Source organism: Oreochromis aureus, linkage group 3, assembly GCF_013358895.1.
Source record: "Oreochromis aureus strain Israel breed Guangdong linkage group 3, ZZ_aureus, whole genome shotgun sequence".
Taxonomy (NCBI): Eukaryota; Metazoa; Chordata; class Actinopteri; order Cichliformes; family Cichlidae; genus Oreochromis; species Oreochromis aureus.
In genome coordinates, this window is record NC_052944.1 from 27,160,010 (window position 1) to 27,178,433 (window position 18,424).

General features: G+C 45.2%; 1 protein-coding gene and 12 non-coding genes across 16 annotated transcripts in view; 9 read left to right on the top strand and 4 right to left on the bottom strand.

Moving 5' to 3' along the window:
- The first annotated feature begins 538 nt into the window (after positions 1 to 538).
- trnan-guu lies at positions 539 to 612 on the top strand. Its single transcript has one exon. It is a non-coding gene; the product is annotated as a tRNA-Asn (tRNA).
- Positions 613 to 4,644: 4,032 nt separating this feature from the next.
- Positions 4,645 to 4,718, top strand: trnan-guu. Its single transcript has one exon. It is a non-coding gene; the product is annotated as a tRNA-Asn (tRNA).
- A 685-nt stretch (positions 4,719 to 5,403) lies between these two features.
- Positions 5,404 to 5,477, top strand: trnan-guu. The gene has a single exon. It is a non-coding gene; the product is annotated as a tRNA-Asn (tRNA).
- A 681-nt stretch (positions 5,478 to 6,158) lies between these two features.
- On the top strand, positions 6,159 to 6,232 carry trnan-guu. The gene has a single exon. It is a non-coding gene; the product is annotated as a tRNA-Asn (tRNA).
- A 685-nt stretch (positions 6,233 to 6,917) lies between these two features.
- trnan-guu lies at positions 6,918 to 6,991 on the top strand. Its single transcript has one exon. It is a non-coding gene; the product is annotated as a tRNA-Asn (tRNA).
- Positions 6,992 to 7,674: 683 nt separating this feature from the next.
- On the top strand, positions 7,675 to 7,748 carry trnan-guu. The gene has a single exon. It is a non-coding gene; the product is annotated as a tRNA-Asn (tRNA).
- Positions 7,749 to 8,430: 682 nt separating this feature from the next.
- trnan-guu lies at positions 8,431 to 8,504 on the top strand. Its single transcript has one exon. It is a non-coding gene; the product is annotated as a tRNA-Asn (tRNA).
- A 340-nt stretch (positions 8,505 to 8,844) lies between these two features.
- trnak-cuu lies at positions 8,845 to 8,917 on the top strand. The gene has a single exon. It is a non-coding gene; the product is annotated as a tRNA-Lys (tRNA).
- A 453-nt stretch (positions 8,918 to 9,370) lies between these two features.
- On the bottom strand, positions 9,371 to 9,444 carry trnan-guu. The gene has a single exon. It is a non-coding gene; the product is annotated as a tRNA-Asn (tRNA).
- Positions 9,445 to 9,744: 300 nt separating this feature from the next.
- On the bottom strand, positions 9,745 to 9,817 carry trnak-cuu. The gene has a single exon. It is a non-coding gene; the product is annotated as a tRNA-Lys (tRNA).
- Positions 9,818 to 10,306: 489 nt separating this feature from the next.
- trnan-guu lies at positions 10,307 to 10,380 on the bottom strand. Its single transcript has one exon. It is a non-coding gene; the product is annotated as a tRNA-Asn (tRNA).
- Positions 10,381 to 10,535: 155 nt separating this feature from the next.
- Positions 10,536 to 10,608, bottom strand: trnak-cuu. Its single transcript has one exon. It is a non-coding gene; the product is annotated as a tRNA-Lys (tRNA).
- Positions 10,609 to 13,036: 2,428 nt separating this feature from the next.
- c3h20orf27 (chromosome 3 C20orf27 homolog) overlaps positions 13,037 to 18,424 on the top strand; it is a 40,021-nt gene continuing 34,633 nt past the window's right edge. Inside the window, exon 1 of one of the 4 annotated variants that reach the window (XM_039609785.1) lies at positions 13,037 to 13,383. The gene's annotated coding sequence lies outside the window, so the exon portion shown is untranslated. The remainder of the gene's footprint in view (positions 13,384 to 18,424) is intronic. The other 3 variants (XM_039609786.1, XM_031726892.2, XM_031726893.2) reach the window with 3 other exon arrangements.

Sequence of the window (18,424 nt, forward strand, 5' to 3'; positions counted from 1 at the left end):
ATCCTTCTTTGGGGTGTTGGTGGTTCTTCCGCAACTGCAAACTGACTGCCAACTTCATAACCTACCGGTGACATGTTTTAAACAATCAGGGCTACCATATGGAGAGGAAGTACCAGAAAACCTCCACTCAACCCCTCCGTACACTCTCGACCCCCTTGCTTGGGTTTCCTCACTCTCAGTGGCACAATCGTTTTCCCCAGAACCAAAAACACCAGAACACCGCCACCCAGCCCCCGTTCTGTCTCGACACCTGTGTGTCGCCCTTTGCCATTCTCTGAGGTGCAATCGAGTAGCGCGTATGGCTGTTTTAACCGAGAGGATGGTGGTTCGAGCTCACCCAGGGACGATATCGCTGTTCTTGGCAGGTAATGCAGAACGTGGCGCAAAAGTCCAGCGCCACTTCTGCCTCACAATGCAATGTTATTGTTTCACAACAGTCTGAATGCTGGACGTGGTCGTTTACCCCAGAACCAAAAACACCAGAACACCGCCACCCAGCCCCCGTTCTGTCTCGACACCCCTGGTTGGCGCTTTGTCAGTCTCTGTGGCGCAATCGGTTAGCGCGTTCGGCTGTTAACCGAAAGGTTGGTGGTTCGAGCCCACCCAGGGACGCTATTACTATTCTTGCCAGGCAATGCAGAACGTGGCACCAAAGTCCAGCGCAGCTGCTTCCTCACAATGCAATGGTAGTGTTTCACAATAGTCTGTATGCTGGACGTGGTCGTTTGATGAACCCAGCCAAATGTTTCATCGAGGGTGATATCCTTCTTTGGGGTGTTGGTGGTTCTTCCGCAACTGCAAACTGACTGCCAACTTCATAACCTACCGGTGACATGTTTTAACACTAGATTTACTATCCTGCGCAAATTTGCGTAACTTCCCTAAACCCAATACCCCCTAGAATTACTGGCTTTTTTATTTTCTGGTGCAAGTCCCGAGGTGTTAAGCACCCCTGCTGAGATTTTCACAGGTCGTCAGCTTGTTTCTCCTACAGCTTTTGTTGTGCAAACCACCCATTGTCCTTGAGGCCTGGCACATTTGCATTTGCTCACTCGGAGTTGCTCAGATCCAAGGCAGGCCAAACCTCTGTGTTACAACTTTCAGAAATGCCTGGTAGAAATGCTTCAACTTACTCATGAGATTTTGACCACATTTTTTGCGGAAGTCACAACTATACTGAATGCACGACTGCTGTTGCCAGCTGCAAGAAATGCTTGGTAGGGAACAGCTGTTCCTACCAAGTTCGTTTCAAAGTTTGAAACACTTTGAAATAAAACAGACTTGTGTACCCATATATTGTGAATGTCTGTCTTTTGTATGTAGGTTGTAAGACAGAGGTTTGGCCTGCCTTGGATCTAAGTAAACAAATGCCAATGTTGCACAAACAAACACACACACACACACACACACACACACACACACACACACACACACACACACACACACACACACACACACACACAGCAAATCTGCATTTATTTGTCCCACAAGTGGAAAATCTGCATTGTCATCACTGTGCCTACAGCACAGTGCTGTGCATAAAAGCAGACGGACCCAGGCCGGAGGATCATTTCTTGTTCGCATTTCTGAGAACGCACATCAGGATGGCCTCCGTATCACTGCCACGCAGGAAGAACCTCTCCACGCAACAGGCTTTGGCCTTACTTCGGGAAATGGACGAAGCAGATTCTGATGGAGGAGAGGTTTCATTTGTCCAGCAGGCCACTGATACCTCCTCAGAAGAATCTGAAAATGAGACGGAACAAGAACCCAACATGCCTCCACGGAAGAGGCCCGTGGTACTGGGAAGCCCAGCCAGAACCACACGGCAAAAGACGGCACTGTGTGGGTTGAGGAGGACATTGGAATGCCCAGTGCAGAAGCAAATCGTTCGTGCTTCACTGCGCAAGCTGGACCCACAGAGTCTGCTAAGGTTTGTCACTGCCATATTAGATATGATATTTATATAAACCCATTTAGAGTGAGGTTCATGTAAATTTACCATTTTCTATTTGTTTATCTTCCGACAGCGTAAAGTTACAAGTGTGCTCCAAAGCTTCCTTTGCCTGTTAGACGTGGAATGATGCAGACCATCAGAGAGTGCACGGTACATCAAGCCCGCAGAACAGAGCCGGACTGGAATTTGGCAGTTCATGAACTTATGGCATCCATTTCAATCCTGTTTGTAAGAGCAATCATGTGTCCTGTTGGTGCCATTGTGGATTGCTGGTCAGAAAGTTTTCTGGTGCCACTAATCAAAGAGACAATGCCCGAGATAGATTCATTTCAATTATGCAACACCTTCGATTTGATGACAGGGACACGCGGGCAGAACGGGTGAAAACAGACAAATTTGCAGCGATCTCCGACATCTGGACACGCTTCAACGAGATCTGTGCTAAGAGTTTCACTCCAGGGGAACACATGACCATAGATGAACAGCTGTTCCCTACCAAGGTTCATTGTCCATTCACCCAGTATATTGCAACCAAGCCAGACAAATTTGGGATCAAGTTCTGGATGGCCACAGATTTGGACACCAAATATGTCTGCAGTGCATCTCCTTACTTGGGAAAGGACCCCAGTCGTCAGAAGGGAGAGAGGCTGGCAGAGAACGTGGTCATGAAACTGATGGAGCCGTTTTTGGATGATGGGAGAAATCACAACGGACAATTTCTTTACTTCACTGTCACTGTCGCACAGACTGCTGCAGCGCAAAAACAACATTACTGGGCACGGTGAATAAAGTCCGGCGTGAACTTCCTCAACTTGCAAAAGATACTGCAAAGCGAGAGGTATTCTCCACTTCAGTGCTTAGAAGTGGCAGTGTCTCCTTGACAATTTATGCACCTAAAAAAAACAAGACTGTGTGTGTTCTAAGTTCCATGCACCAAGGCGTGACGATCGGTGACGGCAGAAAGAGGAAACCCAACACGATCACAGACTACAACCACATGAAGGTATGTGAATGTGTGTACAATTTACACCAGTGCTACAATGTTTTCTGATGTGTGCTATACAGGCCTATAGAAAAAACATATACTCATGACTCTCTCGCTCTGCTTTTACAGTGTGGTGTAGACGTGTTGGACCAAATGGCACGGATGTATTCTGTAAGATCAGCAACACGCAGGTGGCCAGTAGCGGTTTTCTACAATATGCTGGACCTGGCGGCAGTGAATGCCTACATTTTGTACAAGGCATGTACAGGGTGGACAGGCAAAGAAGATTGTTTCTCGTCTTCTAGCTCAGCAACTTCAGTAGCCGATTCACGCAGCACAAGGAAATCTTAGCACAGAGGCAGGCTGCTGCAGCTGCTGTGCCAGGGACTGTAAAGACAACGCAGTGCCAGGTGCAAGAGAGCTGCAACAGGAATCGCAGCAGATTTACCTGTGCAACATGTAAGAAATTCACCTGTGCCAAATGCAGGGATGATGGACACTGGGTCTGCAAACGCTGTAAAGTTTGAAACACTTTGAAATAAAACAGACTTGTGTACCCATATATTGTGAATGTCTGTCTTTTGTATGTAGGTTGTAACACAGAGGTTTGGCCTGCCTTGGATCTGAGTAAACAAATGCCAATGTTGCGCACACACACACACACACACACACACACACACACACACACACACACACACACACACACACACACACACACACACACAAATCTGCATTTATTTGTCCCACAAGTGGAAAATCTGCATTGTCATTGCAAAAAGTGGACAGAGCAAGGTATAGAAAGTGCACTATACAAACATTTTTTATATATATATATATATATATATATATATATATATATATATATATACATAGTGTGTGTGTGTATATGATATAGATGTGTCTGTGTGTATAACTAGACTTTATGCATATTATATAAGGTGTGGCTATATAAATATATAAATATATGTACAACTCTGTGTATATATGTTTATGGACAGGCATGCAGGCAGGTAAGGAAGGAAAGTAGCCTTGCAGGAAGGAAAAACTTGAATCTCTCATGGTTAGGGGTTGGGGAGGTGTGTTTGCACAACAAAAGCAGGAGAACAATGCAGCTGAAGACCTGTGAAAATCTCAGCGGGGTGCCAAGAGGTGTTAAGGTCAGGGGAATTTACGCAAATTTGCGCAGGCCAGTAAATCTAGTAGTAGGGACTTGCACCAGGGAAAAAAGGCTCAGTAATTCTAGTGTTAAACAATCAGGGCTACCATATGGAGAGGAAGTACCAGAAAACCTCCACTCAACCCCTCCGTACACTCTCGACCCCCTTGCTTGGGTTTCCTCACTCTCAGTGGCACAATCGTTTCCCCAGAACCAAAAACACCAGAACACCGCCACCCAGCCCCGTTCTGTCTCGACACCTGTGTGTCGCCTTTGCCATTCTCTGAGGTGCAATCGAGTAGCGCGTATGGCTGTTTTAACCGAGAGGATGGTGGTTCGAGCTCACCCAGGGACGATATCGCTGTTCTTGGCAGGTAATGCAGAACGTGGCGCAAAAGTCCAGCGCCACTTCTGCCTCACAATGCAATGTTATTGTTTCACAACAGTCTGAATGCTGGGCGTGGTCGTTTACCCCAGAACCAAAAACACCAGAACACCGCCACCCAGCCCCGTTCTGTCTCGACACCCCTGGTTGGCGCTTTGTCAGTCTCTGTGGCGCAATCGGTTAGCGCGTTCGGCTGTTAACCGAAAGGTTGGTGGTTCGAGCCCACCCAGGGACGCTATTACTATTTCTTGCCAGGCAATGCAGAACGTGGCACCAAAGTCCAGCGCAGCTGCTTCCTCACAATGCAATGGTAGTGTTTCACAATAGTCTGTATGCTGGGCGTGGTCGTTTGATGAACCCAGCCAAATGTTTCATCGAGGGTGATATCCTTCTTTGGGGTGTTGGTGGTTCTTCCGCAACTGCAAACTGACTGCCAACTTCATAACCTACCGGTGACATGTTTTAAACAATCAGGGCTACCATATGGAGAGGAAGTACCAGAAAACCTCCACTCAACCCCTCCGTTACACTCTCGACCCCTTGCTTGGGTTTCCTCACTCTCTGTGGCACAATCGTTTTCCCCAGAACCAAAAACACCAGAACACCGCCACCCAGCCCCGTTCTGTCTCGACACCTGTGGGTCGCCCTTTGTCATTCTCTGAGGTGCAATCGAGTAGCGCGTCGGCTGTTTTAACCGAGAGGATGGTGGTTCGAGCTCACCCAGGGACGATATCGCTGTTCTTGGCAGGTAATGCAGAACGTGGCGCAAAAGTCCAGCGCCACTGCTGCCTCACAGTGCAATGTTATTGTTTCACAACAGTCTGAATGCTGGACGTGGTCGCTTTACCCCAGAACCAAAAACACCAGAACACCGCCACCCAGCCCCGTTCTGTCTCGACACCCTGGTTGGCTCTTTGTCAGTCTCTGTGGCGCAATCGGTTAGCGCGTTCGGCTGTTAACCGAAAGGTTGGTGGTTCGAGCCCACCCAGGGATGCTATTACTATTCTTGCCAGGCAATGCAGAACGTGGCACCAAAGTCCAGCGCAGCTGCTTCCTCACAATGCAATGGTAGTGTTTCACAATAGTCTGTATGCTGGGCGTGGTCGTTTGATGAACCCAGCCAAACGTTTTATCGAGGGTGATATCCTTCTTTGGGGTGTTGGTGGTTCTTCCGCAACTGCAAACTGACTGCCAACTTCATAACCTACCGGTGACATGTTTTAAACAATCAGGGCTACCATATGGAGAGGAAGTACCAGAAAACCTCCACTCAACCCCTCCGTACACTCTCGACCCCTTGCTTGGGTTTCCTCACTCTCTGTGGCACAATCGTTTTCCCAGAACCAAAAACACCAGAACACCGCCACCCAGCCCCGTTCTGTCTCGACACCTGTGGGTCGCCTTTGTCATTCTCTGAGGTGCAATCGAGTAGCGCGTCGGCTGTTTTAACCGAAAGGATGGTGGTTCGAGCTCACCCAGGGACGATATCGCTGTTCTTGGCAGGTAATGCAGAACGTGGCGCAAAAGTCCAGCGCCACTGCTGCCTCACAGTGCAATGTTATTGTTTCACAACAGTCTGAATGCTGGACGTGGTCGTTTACCCCAGAACCAAAAACACCAGAACACCGCCACCCAGCCCCGTTCTGTCTCGACACCCCTGGTTTGCTCTTTGTCAGTCTCTGTGGCGCAATCGGTTAGCGCGTTCGGCTGTTAACCGAAAGGTTGGTGGTTCGAGCCCACCCAGGGACGCTATTACTATTCTTGCCAGGCAATGCAGAACGTGGCACCAAAGTCCAGCGCAGCTGCTTCCTCACAATGCAATGGTAGTGTTTCACAATAGACTGTATGCTGGACGTGGTCGTTTGATGAACCCAGCCAAATGTTTCATCGAGGGTGATATCCTTCTTTGGGGTGTTGGTGGTTCTTCCGCAACTGCAAACTGACTGCCAACTTCATAAACTACCGGTGACATGTTTTAAACAATCAGGGCTACCATATGAAGAGGAAGTACCAGAAAACCTCCACTCAACCCCTCCGTACACTCTCGACCCCTTGCTTGGGTTTCCTCACTCTCAGTGGCACAATCGTTTTCCCCAGAACCAAAAACACCAGAACACCGCCACCCAGCCCCGTTCTGTCTCGACACCTGTGTGTCGCCTTTGCCATTCTCTGAGGTGCAATCGAGTAGAGCGTCACGGCTGTTTTAACCGAGAGGATGGTGGTTCGAGCTCACCCAGGGACGATATCGCTGTTCTTGGCAGGTAATGCAGAACGTGGCGCAAAAGTCCAGCGCCACTTCTGCCTCACAATGCAATGTTATTGTTTCACAACAGTCTGAATGCTGGACGTGGTCGTTTACCCCAGAACCAAAAACACCAGAACACCGCCACCCAGCCCCCGTTCTGTCTCGACACCCCTGGTTGGCGCTTTGTCAGTCTCTGTGGCGCAATCGGTTAGCGCGTTCGGCTGTTAACCGAAAGGTTGGTGGTTCGAGCCCACCCAGGGACGCTATTACTATTCTTGCCAGGCAATGCAGAACGTGGCACCAAAGTCCAGCGCAGCTGCTTCCTCACAATGCAATGGTAGTGTTTCACAATAGTCTGTATGCTGGACGTGGTCGTTTGATGAACCCAGCCAAACGTTTCATCGAGGGTGATATCCTTCTTTGGGGTGTTGGTGGTTCTTCCGCAACTGCAAACTGACTGCCAACTTCATAACCTACCGGTGACATGTTTTAAACAATCAGGGCTACCATATGGAGAGGAAGTACCAGAAAACCTCCACTCAACCCCTCCGTACACTCTCGACCCCTTGCTTGGGTTTCTCTCTCTCTGTGGCACAATCGTTTTCCCCAGAACCAAAAACACCAGAACACCGCCACCCAGCCCCCGTTCTGTCTCGACACCTGTGGGTCGCCCTTTGTCATTCTCTGAGGTGCAATCGAGTAGCGCGTACGGCTGTTTTAACCGAAAGGATGGTGGTTCGAGCTCACCCAGGGACGATATCGCTGTTCTTGGCAGGTAATGCAGAACGTGGCGCAAAAGTCCAGCGCCACTGCTGCCTCACAGTGCAATGTTATTGTTTCACAACAGTCTGAATGCTGGACGTGGTCGCTTACCCCAGAACCAAAACACCAGAACACCGCCACCCAGCCCCGTTCTGTCTCGACACCCCTGGTTGGCGCTTTGTCAGTCTCTGTGGCGCAATCGGTTAGCGCGCTCGGCTGTTAACCGAAAGGTTGGTGGTTCGAGCCCACCCAGGGACGCTATTACTATTCTTGCCAGGCAATGCAGAACGTGGCACCAAAGTCCAGCGCAGCTGCTTCCTCACAATGCAATGGTAGTGTTTCACAATAGTCTGTATGCTGGACGTGGTCGTTTGATGAACCCAGCCAAACGTTTTATCGAGGGTGATATCCTTCTTTGGGGTGTTGGTGGTTCTTCCGCAACTGCAAACTGACTGCCAACTTCATAACCTACCGGTGACATGTTTTAAACAATCAGGGCTACCATATGGAGAGGAAGTACCAGAAAACCTCCACTCAACCCCTCCGTACACTCTCGACCCCCTTGCTTGGGTTTCCTCACTCTGTGGCACAATCGTTTTCCCCAGAACCAAAACACCAGAACACCGCCACCCAGCCCCGTTCTGTCTCGACACCTGTGGGTCGCCTTTGTCATTCTCTGAGGTGCAATCGAGTAGCGCGTACGGCTGTTTTAACCGAAAGGATGGTGGTTCGAGCTCACCCAGGGACGATATCGCTGTTCTTGGCAGGTAATGCAGAACGTGGCGCAAAAGTCCAGCGCCACTGCTGCCTCACAGTGCAATGTTATTGTTTCACAACAGTCTGAATGCTGGACGTGGTCGTTTACCCCAGAACCAAAAACACCAGAACACCGCCACCCAGCCCCCGTTCTGTCTCGACACCCCTGGTTGGCGCTTTGTCAGTCTCTGTGGCGCAATCGGTTAGCGCGTTCGGCTGTTAACCGAAAGGTTGGTGGTTCGAGCCCACCCAGGGACGCTATTACTATTCTTGCCAGGCAATGCAGAACGTGGCACCAAAGTCCAGCGCAGCTGCTTCCTCACAATGCAATGGTAGTGTTTCACAATAGTCTGTATGCTGGACGTGGTCGTTTGATGAACCCAGCCAAACGTTTTATCGAGGGTGATATCCTTCTTTGGGGTGTTGGTGGTTCTTCCGCAACTGCAAACTGACTGCCAACTTCATAACCTACAAGTCACATGTTTTAAACAGTCATCCTTTGTTTAGTTATTAGTCTTTTGATACTTCCTACTAGTGAGGTCTAACACGTGAGAGGATTGTTCCTTCTTAAACATTTTCTTGGAGTTTTGGCTCATCAGCCCGGCTAGCTCAGTCGGTAGAGCATGAGACTCTTAATCTCAGGGTCGTGGGTTCGAGCCCCACGTTGGGCGCATTGATTTTTTCATTTTTTTCTTGCCATATTTGCCGAAGTAGTTCATAAGTGTTACTTAATTCAAAAGAAATAAATCCATTAGTTTGAATTCATTGAAACAGAAATATTTCAATATGTGTTTGTGAAATACTAAACCGTGTAGTGGTACAGTAACAGTAAATTTATGCTACTTCTTGAAGCTGTGCTTCACACGTGGTTTAAATATGGATCCCAAAAGGTTGATTCGCTTCATCTGTTTCTCTCTTGGAAATGCTATGTCCAGATGAACAGAATAAACCTTTTGTGATTTACTTACATGGATGCTTGAGCATGGATCAAGACGTTTAATGTAAAGAAACATCTTAAGCAGTTACATGCAGGATACCTTTCCTTGTCTCAGTGTTTCTGATTCCTGCTCTACCCCCTGTTGCACTACAAACAGCTTTCACAGTGAAGCCGGAAGAAAAGAAGTCGTCCCTGGGTGGGCTCGAACCACCAACCTTTCGGTTAACAGCCGAACGCGCTAACCGATTGCGCCACAGAGACCACATGGTTTGATTTGTCGTACCTAGACCTTACATCCATGCAAAGTCAGTATAGTGTATATATATATATATATATATATATATATATACACACATATATATGCAGCAGCTGTTTTTTGTTTCTAAGATTACACTTTGAGACAGTAACCTTTTCACAGTAGATAGAGCACCTGATTGTGAGTAAGAATAACATGCTGTTGCCTTGATCCTTAATAAATATTAATTTATTATGTATTGGTGAAGTAAATTCTTTGTAGAGTTTATCATGTTTGTGCTCAGTTAGAGGAAGCTAAAAGGTATACGCCCAACGTGGGGCTCGAACCCACGACCCTGAGATTAAGAGTCTCATGCTCTACCGACTGAGCTAGCCGGGCTGCGGATCACACTGCAACCACACGACTTCTAAGCAGGTGTATACAAAGACCCCAATTGCCCCCGTCGTTTAGCACGCACAGGAATACTGTGGCAAAGCCGGTGATAAACGATGTCTTGTCTCTGTGGCGATCCCTGCGCTTTTTCTTTCATGTTTTTGTTACAAGACAAGCAAACACGGGAAACTAACAATGGAGGAACGCAACAAGCGCACAACTGAGGGGGATGGGCAGCAGAAGAAAGGAAAGCAGGAGACTGCAGTTTCTCTGTACTTACCTTTCAAATTTAAAACTGGCAATTCACACTGGATAGTAAAAGCAGAAACACAGTATTTCTGCTTATACTACAAAAGAGTAATGTTCTTTATTGTGAATTAAGGTTTCCAAGGGCCAAAGGGGTGGGGCGTCAGAAATCACTATAAAGCTTTGTAAAGTTGCATTATCCCAAAGACATGAAGAAGAAAGGTAAAAAAACCCCAAAAAAAACCAAGTCGTCCCTGGGTGGGCTCGAACCACCAACCTTTCGGTTAACAGCCGAACGCGCTAACCGATTGCGCCACAGAGACTACATGGAAACAAGTGAGGGAGGTCCTGTTTTTGAAAGTTATAACGGGGATGCGGCCGTGTGTTTTTAGTGTTTTTGTTTTTTAAATATGGAAGGCAGATTGTGGGGTCACTGAAAAAAAAATTCAGGTGATGATACATAGGATTAAAACGAGAGCGCCCAACGTGGGGCTCGAACCCACGACCCTGAGATTAAGAGTCTCATGCTCTACCGACTGAGCTAGCCGGGCTGATGACGAAACTCCAAGTTATTGTTTAAGAACAAGCACTCTTCTCATTGCGAGTGCTTGGATCATAGGAAGTATTTGGTTCTTAAGTATCAAAAGAGTAATAACTAAACAAAGTATTATGATTTTGATTTTACGATTATGATTTTATTCATCATTAACACATGATAAATAAAAAAGTGGACCCTCTTGTCTACTTTTGAAAACCTAAACATACAGGTAGCAAGCCAACAGGATACAAGGCGACCACCACCACCCCTGCCCACCACTTCTCACTTAGGGCAACTACAGGCTGGAACAGAGTACAGCCCGTCTCCAGAAGAATTGTTCCAGAGCCCAAGCGTGCGTTGAGGTGTTTCGCTTAATGCACCTTATAATCCGAAAAATACGGTAACTTCTACCTTCCTTTAGCATGTCCAGAAGTCCAACTCCTTGTGCGATGGTTAGCATCTTCCTCTGCCTTTTGGGCGCTACTGCCTTTGACGGTGCAAAATGGTTCATCTACATTGTTGTGTTTGTTGGGGAGAAAACTTACAAACATAAAGTTCAGCACTTCAGTCACACTGCTAGCATAGATTTATTAAGATTTATGTAAATTTAACAAGCTGAACACATTCTGTACTGTACAGCAGACACGGCATGGAGGCGATTGATTGATCTACAGCCAATCAGGACACAGAACACAACGTGCTGTAAAAGGAAAAAAAAAAAGCACAAAAAAATCCACAAAATAGGAGGCCGCGTAAGGTGAACCACGTTATAGCGACGGACCACTGTAATCCGTTAAAATCTTTTGCAGTGACATGTTTTCAAATCATATTTATCAGTTTTTCTTCTTCCTTGTTTGTTTTGATTTAACGTGTAATATTATGTAAGATGCAAAGTGCCTTAAGCCATGATTTTTTATTAAAGAATATGATCAATGCTTTCAAATGCCTTTGTTATTAGTTTTTGACGTTTTCCATTAATCTGTTCTCACATTTAACACAATACTTGAGTGTTTCTTAGTTTTAGACTAGTAAATTAATCTAAATTTATCCCAAGGTTAGTCGAGTATGAAATAAGTCGCTAAGAACATGTAAGCATGTAAGAACATCCCTGGTAATAAGAGAGGAAACCATCAATTAGTATTCACCAACACAAACAAAAAGTGCACCATTAACCATGTGATAATCTGAATTCAGGGTTATCTACTGCTGACCAGCAACTCCCATTTAGTCTGGTATTTACCAAAAGGTTTTCACAACACTTTTAAAACACACCAAGCCCACGACTTACACGCGTGAAAGGTCAAATTTTAGTGCATCACGCCAATTTAACGTGACTTTAAAAGCTAGCTAAAACTGCAAGTTTACGGTGTCGCATCGACGCAGCAGCCCTCAGTCACACCGTTATTACCTTGACATTAACATTAGCATTGTTTTCCAACAAACTCTAAACAGTTTAACTGAAACACATCACTAAATTCTTCTATGTTAGCCATAATCTTACCTTAAGGTGGGCTTGATGTTACAAGCTAACTCCACTAGCTGGCTGAAAACTCAAACTTGAGTTTACCGACTTTCACGCGCTCGGTGCGGGTGTTTATTTGCCATAAACGAAATAAACAACAAGTACAATAATAATAATAAAAGAAAGATAGGGGGAAGCAATTTCACCTTGGTTAATAATTTAACGTCGTTTAACAAGGTTTACCGACACTTAAGAACAGAATGACACCTTCTCGTCAAGCACGTTTTAATGGATTAATGGAGGATTAATGCAAGGGAGGTGCAGCATGGCTAAAAAAGAGTCCTAAACCACGTCTTTTGCAAAATATTGCCCGGGGACTAGAACCGGCCAGAGGGCCACCTTGGATCCGCCCGGCCATGTCATAAATAAAAGCAGCATAATATTATTGAATGACAAAGCAAATGACTGCACGTTCGCACCAAGGTTTAACTTGTTTACCACAGAGAGTGTGCAACATGTCACGAATCCTCTGTGCATCAGCTAAGCATGTTTTCTTTATGGTGTGCATTTTAATTATCTGTAATCCTGTCTGCGCCTTTTAACATAAGTCCAGTGACTAAATGGTGTTGGGGAGATTACCTTCTCTGATGGTCCCCATGAAGCATACAGGACCAATACAATGCAGTGAAATAAAGTAGCATAAGTATAAAATAGTGCTAATAAAATGGGGTTTAAAGACAGTGGGTCAGTACTCCTAACAAACATTTCTTTGTCTGGTTTAAGTTTGGCCGGCAGCTGTGATGTTTGAAAACTTATCTTTTAATAAAACTAAGTTAAATCAAGCGATGTAATGTGTCTCTGCAATAAAAACACATTATCTTCAGAGTCAGGGACAGAACTTCATTTAGAGTTTGCCCATGCGCAGAAAGCACCGCCAGATGGCGCTATCCGCTACAGTAAACCGCGAGGATGAAAGAGGAGACTGGGGGTGTTTCACAGCCAGCTTTGACTGTCACTCTACTGCAGCACAGAGAGTAGAGAGGAGCGGTTCTGCTTTTGCACCACCGCCTTTTTCGCGTTTGTAAAATATAGACTTGGAAGCGCAACACCCGGAGCCGCAGCCGCACCACGTGACCAAATGCGGAAATCGTCCGACTGAGGAAAGTAGAACCGGAGGCGAGAGGTGAGGGTTTGGTGCCCGCCTGATTTTCTGAGAGGCTGTTGCTCCTGCTGCTGCTGCTGCTGCTGCTACATATTTCGGAGAAGGTTTTCACTTCCACTTGTCCGCACGGTTAAATGTACGACTTCCGTGTGCTGTGAGTAAAGGTAAGCAACAAGGAAGCAAAACAATAGAAAGCATCGACCGTTTGTGAAACGCGGTAACTTTTTAAGAGGGAAGCAACAAACCACCTGGCTGGTTGGCTGGATGAGGAGGGAGTCTTTGTGTAGACAGACGTGTAATTGTAGTGATTGTCGATGCTGCACGCTTTACTCACTGTGACGACTGCGTGATAATTCTAGTGTTACTACAAAGAAGTGTACCAGATGAACTAACAGAGCCCTTTATTTGTGACCTCACCTCTGCACATTTTTAATCCTAATGCTTCATGTTTTGTGCAAAAGTAATTCTTGCTTCTTCTTCCACTTGTACTTTCTTTGTTGCTCTGCAGGAAAAGCTCGGGGAAAACCAGCATGGCTGTGTAAGAGTTTTAATGGTCTGCTGTGCATTTAAAGCTGTATTCGTAAAGCAACATAAAATCCATCAGTACAAATTTAGTTGCAAGTGGTGCCTTTAAAAGTGATTAAATGAGACTTGACAGAGTCTTTCAAAACTTCTGAGAGGTTTAAAAAAAAGAAGAAGAGAGTAGTCCTTTGAATAACTCGTACAAACACATAAAAGCTTAAGAAAATATCACTCACTGCCAGCTAAGCTGTCTCATATTTCAAATGCCAATGTGGATTTGGCAAAAATAAAAACAAAAACAAACCAAAACAAACAAACAAACTTTTTCTTTCCCTGTGATAGGCAAAGGAGAGGAAACCAGTACCTAGATGTTCCCTCAATCAAGCGTACATTCACTTGGACCATATGGCAACCTGAACCCAGCTCCCGTTTACTTTTATATCCCCATTAAGGTCTTCACACAACACACTTAAAACAAATGAAGCTAATGATGTAGTAAAAACTGTTGCTTTTGTTGCTCTATGCATTGTTAATATGCTGTTGCACCTTTTTCAGTGCAATGCAATTTTATTTATATACCAGCAAATCAGAACGGGATTTGCCTCAAGGTGCTTTATATTGTATGAAAAAGACCCTAAAAATAATAAAAAAGAACACCCCCAACAATTAGATGACCCCCTATGAACAAGCACTTGGCGACATTGGGAGAGAAAAACTCCCTTTTAACAGGAAGAAACGTCCGTCAGAACCAAGTTCAGGGAGAGGCAGCCATCTGCTGCGACTGGTTGAGGGTAAGGGGAGAGGGCCTATTGCAGCGTGATAAAGGGAGGAGTCAGGCTCACCTGACGCAGCCCTAACTGTAGACTTTGACAAAAAGGAAAATTTCAAGCCTAATTTTAAAAGTAGAGACGGTGTCTGTCTCCTGAATCCAAACTGGAAGCAGAAGCAAAACAGAAGATGGGCCTGAAAGCTGAAGGCACTGCATCCCATTCTACTTCTAAATTATCCTAGGAACCACAAGTAAGCTCACAGTCACAGCACTGTTCTGTTCTAAAGCTGGATTTAGACTTCTGTGGGAAATCTACGTCATAACTTGTGACGTAACCGGAAACCCCTCTTTAATCCTATACTGCAACCTTTAACGCCATTCAAGTCAGTGCAGGCTGCAATGGTCACGTTGAGTCATGTGGGAGGTCATGGTGTCGTAGGGTTAAAAGAAGTTTCCGGTTATGTTGTAAATTACAATGTAGATTTCCAGCTGAAGCATAATTCATGCATCAGAGTGATTTTGTGCTGTGGTGGATCCCACGTGCAACAAAAAGTGTGAGCGAGGTCCACAACTTCGGTCACGTAATAGTGTAGTCAGGTCATGTTAACTATAAATATGTTATGGTTCCTGTTGCTGCCAGTTTGTGCCTGTTTTACAGGGAGCAAATCACCTCCTTAAAATAACAAATACCTGTTGCTGCTCTCTGTGGCATCTGCAGTTTTAATTTATGGGCCGTGGTGCAGAGCTGTGACAACGCCTCGCTGGGCTTCGTGGTTTAAATGAGGGGTCATGCACATAAATGAGGTTTGCCCTTTGAAGAAACAAGGCCTTGCAGTTTCACAGGTTGAGTCAGCGTGGAAATACAGCAACAGGTGATGAGCCACAACATTAAAACTGCTGAAGCAAATGGCATTGATTATGTTATTGCAAGACAGCGTTTTGCAATAACGTCTGAAAACGCTCCGCGTCCACACTAGCGTTTTCAGTCGTTTTCAAAGAGTTGCGCGTCCACACTAAAACGGCCGAAAACGCTGACGCATCTGCGCATGCGTGAAACGCAAGACGACTCAACTACCAAAATTGTGAGCAAACAAAACAACTGCTGTCCGATGCCGTCCGCCATCGTGGTTTAAGTGGTCACATGACTGCATCATATGACCAACATGCGTCATCGTTTTCGAAAGTCTGCATTTTCAGGTGTCCACACTGCGACGGGACAGCTCCGTTTTGAAATGTATGCGTTTTCGAGAGCGTTTTCAAAACGCTGCGTTTTTCCTTGGGGAAAACGCCGTCTCAGTGTGGACGGGATTCCAAAACGTTTTCAAACGGAAACGCATTAGTGTGGACGTAGCCTTAGTAACTTTGTGTAATTAACAGTGACATTTGTTTTCTTGGCCCCACCTGCCATGAATGCGTGACATTGTATAGCATTGCAATGTCCTACTTGCCTTGCTTAGTAACACATTTATACAGAATCCAGTACCCCCAAGTTTCAAGCGAATAGCAGTAACTCTTTAGTAGCTCTCTTCGAAATCCCAGCGTATTGCAGAAGAAAAAATCATCTAATTTGTTGCAACCTGGGATCTGTTTTTGCAGGTTTTAACAAAATGACTGTGAGCGTAACAAAATTATATACTAGTCAAATTAAAACTTGTGAACTTTGTGATTGCATAACGGTGACGTGAAACAGTGCAAAAAATGCAGCGTTAGTCATATGGTCTGACACGTTGTGACCAAGCCAACAGTTTAGTCACATTATCTGAAACTTGTCACAGCAGGATGTCCTTAATAATTAGTCATTAGGCAGGAAAACTATGCACGGTTTGCCAGTACAGTAGGTCAAACTGGAGTAAAGAAGTTGCTCTGAAAGCTTACAGATATTAACAACAGTCTTATAGCAGGTTAAAGAATAATCTGACCATTCACATTTTTTTCCTGTGCTTTGTTTAAAACCTGCCAAGTGGTGTTCCACCACAACAAAAACACAAGTATAAACCTAGAATAAGCTATATGTAGTGGTATTTTACGTATTACAGAGAACCCGACACATCTATGCAAACACTTTTTAAGCTTGTAAAATTTTGTGCTTCTATCCAATCATATATCTAATGTGTCACCCCCCTGATTCTACAGCTCGAAGTGTGCACATTTGAATCCCATCAGCGTCTTTCTAATCTTAGCGACCCATTTAGGTGCTTGAAACAGGACTGGTATTTTGCACCACTAAAAGTGGATCATTGTCTGATTTCTGCAGCGCTCTCAGTGGATGTGACACTGTAAAATTTCTCTTCCAGGCTGTTACACCCTTACCTCCCCATTTGCAGCAAAACAAAGTGGCGAGTCTGGCATTGGTCCTCACTTGGTTCACTTTCATTTCTCCTTTTGACTAAAAAACCAGGACAAGTGGGATTCTTGGGGGTTTGTCTCACAGACCTCGTCGGGTCCTTTAAAAATTATTTAAAGGGATTTGGTGACTTCTAAGAACAAGGTCAGACTTGGCAAATCTTTTATTTTGGACAGGAACCTTTATTACGGCTGATGTAAGGTCAGCAGCATTTGTTTTTTGACAATTCCTAACTGGGATACAATTTTTTTCTGTTAAACATGGGCAAAAGAACAAATGCATTTAACATGCATGTGAGCTGCATGCATGTGAGTCATTTTTCTGTCTGAGCTGAGATTAGGTATTATCGTGACATAAAGAGTCTCAAATTAATGAGCTTAAATTTTCTTGCAGCCTGGCAGAACCAACCTGTGGACCATCTCAACTGACCCCTGATGTCTTAGAAGTAAAACTTCTAAAAAAATGAATAAAAGCTGTAGCTTCAGCAGGGCGCTTGTGATGCGAATGGAGACACACTCAGTTTTTAAAAAATCTGTAAACAAATCATGCTAAATGTCACCTGTTACTGCACTTTGTGATGGTACTCCTAATTCTGTTCTGGAGCTTTAAGAAGTTAACAGTGTAATTCAATTCAATTCAATTTTATTTATATAGCACCAAATCACAACAACAGTCGCCTCAAGGCGCTTTATATTGTAAGGCAGACCCTACTACAATAATACATACAGAGAAAAAACCCAACAATCAAATGACCTCCTTTGAGCAAGCACTTTGGCGACAGTGGGAAGGAAAAACTCCCTTTTAACAGGAAGAAACCTCCAGCAGAACCAGGCTCAGGGAGGGGCGGGGCCATCTGCTGCGACCCGTTGGGGTGAGAGAAGGAAATTGGCAGCACAAGAGCCAGTTTTCAACCAGCTTCGGGCTCGAGTTACCCTCCAGCTCACAGAAGGTCTTCAGAGCAGATTAGCAAGTACAGTTCACTGCACAATCGGATATCTTGGTGTTTCGATTATCATAATTAATCTTGGTCCAGGTTCAACTTTGCAAGTGACCAGTCACATTGCTGTGATGTCATAGTTGCTGAATATGGAAACACCACCACAGCAAACACTAACCTTGACCCTGTTGGTCTTTGTTTTTTCCTGAGTAGACATTGGCAGGTTTCTTTCCACGTCACAATACTGTGACATCACAACAATGTGATTGATTTCTGGCCGTGTTGAGCCTGGACCAACATTAATTACGATGATCCAGGAACAACACCAATACCAATCAGTACACCTACTATCACCAGCTGCAGCACAAGACTCGAGCTGTGGCTTGAGCCTTGAAACACCGTCCCGATGAGCCTTCTTGTCGAGAGACAGGAAGAGCCAGTGTTATCTGGTAAGCGGTAGTTGAACCTTCAAAATAAGAGCACAGGACTTGTCCGATAGTTTGATTGTGTCATCTCAGACAGATGAAAGCAAATTATACTTGGTGGTATTATGGGTAATGCTATATGTGTGTACAAAAATGTGCACGTTCATTTCAACATTTCTTTCTATTTGGTTGCTTTACTGTTTACTGT